This window comes from Triticum aestivum, chromosome 1D, assembly GCF_018294505.1.
Source record: "Triticum aestivum cultivar Chinese Spring chromosome 1D, IWGSC CS RefSeq v2.1, whole genome shotgun sequence".
Taxonomy (NCBI): domain Eukaryota; kingdom Viridiplantae; phylum Streptophyta; class Magnoliopsida; order Poales; family Poaceae; genus Triticum; species Triticum aestivum.
In genome coordinates, this window is record NC_057796.1 from 446,072,695 (window position 1) to 446,075,431 (window position 2,737).

The following is a 2,737-nucleotide window of genomic DNA, read 5'->3' on the forward strand; positions in this document are numbered from 1 at the left end:
AATTATTTAGTAACACTAATATTTCTTGAATAATTAGTTTGACCATTGTTTGACCACAGTTTGACCAGATTTGACCAAAATTCAAAAAAACTGAAATAATTATTTAGTAACACTAACATTCTTGAATAATTATTTAGTAACACTAATACTTCTTGAATAAGTAGTTTGACCATAGTTTGACCAGATTTAACAAAAATTCAAAAAAAAAGAAATTTGAGCATAACTTTTTTTCCTTTTAGAATTTGAGGATTCTAAAAATTTGCAAACAGGCCGTAGGCTGTCAAAATCGGATACGGATTTTTGTGCTGAACATTTTGATATATTATACGTTTTTTTCTAACATCGTATGCAAAAGTTATAGCCGTTTTACATTTTCCCTACACTTTTTGCAAAACATGTCCAAATTTAAGTTTTTAAATTTTCCTAACTAGTACATGTAGTAACATAACTACATCTGGAAGGATTTTAATTTTTGAAGTTTTTATCATTTTCTTTTGTTTTTTACAAAACTGAAAAGCGATCCACAAGGGGGATAGAGTTTGAAAATGGGACCTTTAGTACCGGTTCGTGCCATGAACCGGTACTAATGCCTCAAACCCCATTAGTACCGGTTGGTGGCTCGAACCGGGACTAAAGGTCTAACCTTTAGTACCGGTTGGTGCCACGAACCGGTACTAATGGGCATCGCACCCTTTAGTTCCGGTTCGTGGCACCAACCGGGACCGAACCGGGACTAAAGGTCCCATTTGAACCGGGACTAATGCCTGTACGGTGCCCTAGCCGCTCGAACCGGGACTAATGCTCACATTAGTCCCGGTTCGTAATGCAACCGGGATTAATGCTCTTTTCTGGCCGAACCAAAGCCATGATTTCTACTAGTGAGCCTTTCCTTGACGATTTGTCGGAGATGCACGCCTTTGTTCAGATCGAGGTGGTAACTTAACTCGTCCTTCATGGTCAGGATCCTTTGGTACATCTCGTAGCTTATATACGCATCTTTCGCTGCATAGTGAAGGTGTGTTTCAGAAAGCGATTTCCATTCTTAGAAATTGAGTAACTTATGAATAATTATTACAACTTTGTATGGTGACTTATGTGTTTCGATCGTGGGTATTTTATATTCAGTGGCCAGCCGTTATAATCCTTTTGTGGTTATATATCATCTTGATGCAGCTACATGATTATAAAGGTTAATTTCATTATAGACTAGAAGTCTCACATGATTTTTTTTATGATCGTCTTGGAAACTAGTACCCACTTTGTCCATCCTACTTTTTGCGGTGCTGTCAGGGGATACATAAAGACCCAATTGTCCTTCATGTAAACATATGTTCGTCGATACATCAGCCCCTTCATCACCAAAATATGTAATTGACGATGATCAAGTCCCTCTGAAGAAGGTTGTAGAGAAGTTCTAAAGATGGAGCTCATGTCGACTAGGCTAGGCATTCGAGGCGAGTCAAATGTATTGTGAGCCTCGTCTAAGCTAGGTTGTTGTTGATGGCAAGCGTGTAAATAATATAGTCAAATACAGGATATCAAAATCCAATCAATATGTACATCATCATATTTTCACCGTGTTTGCTAATTAAATCTTGCTTGAACATTAATACAATGTGTTTGTTGTGTTGTTCTTCCAGGTGATAGTGGGCATGATTAATTAGGCATTCGTCGATGGAAGAATAAGAGGCGGCCGTGGAAGAGACCACACTGAAATGACTTCAAAAATGAAAAAAGGGTTCTTTTAGTTTTATCCTTTTGTAGTCTACTTAATTTGAAATTTCTCGAGGAAGGGAGTTGGAATGCGGAGTACAAGATGGTGAGAACGACACGTACATATGTATACAACGATGGGACGAGACCTGCATATATATGGACTCTCAAGTCAAGCTAGCTCAATCGTGCATCTTAATTCTACAGTTTCGATCCTATGGCGCGTCAATTATATGCAGCGGCCGACGGTTATACTCCGTTTGTGGTTATATATCTTGTTGATGCGGCTACAAGATCGATAAAAGTTTTCATTATCATAAACAAGAAGTCTAACATGAATTTTGTGTGATTCGGTGTCTTGTACACCAGTATCCACTTCAATCGTCCTGGATGGATTCGAGTCTAAGAAGTTGGTGCCGACATATTCTTCAGAGAATCTCTTCATGTAAACATTGTTCATTGATACACATTGTCCCCTTCATCACCAAAATACGAAATCGAAGAGGATCCAGTCCCTCCGGAAAAGGCTATAGAGGGAGTTCTGTAGTAACATAGGTTAGCCGTTCATGTCGACCAGGCTAGCCGTTCAGGCTGGCCATAGTGCGGTTAACATAAGCGGTATCATGCACTTGAGACTCGCAAACATGCTTATGTGACAGACAATTAAAGAAAAAAGAGAGTGTTATAGTAACATAGGTAAATACCGTAACGTAATTAATGTTATGCTACTATGTGTTATGCATGGCGATAAATGAGACCATATATGATACTAATCTACTCCCTCCGTTTCTAAATATTTGTCTTTTTGAGATTTCAATGGACTACCACATACGGATGTATATAGACATATTTTACAGTGTAGATTTAGTCATTTTGCTCCGTATGTAGTCATTTGTTGAAATCTCTAGAAAGACAAATATTTAGGAACGAAGGAAGTATAATACTATGCACTATAGGTGTAGCATTATATACTACTATCATAGTGTATAATACTCCCCACTATGACCAGCCTCAAGGCGAGTCA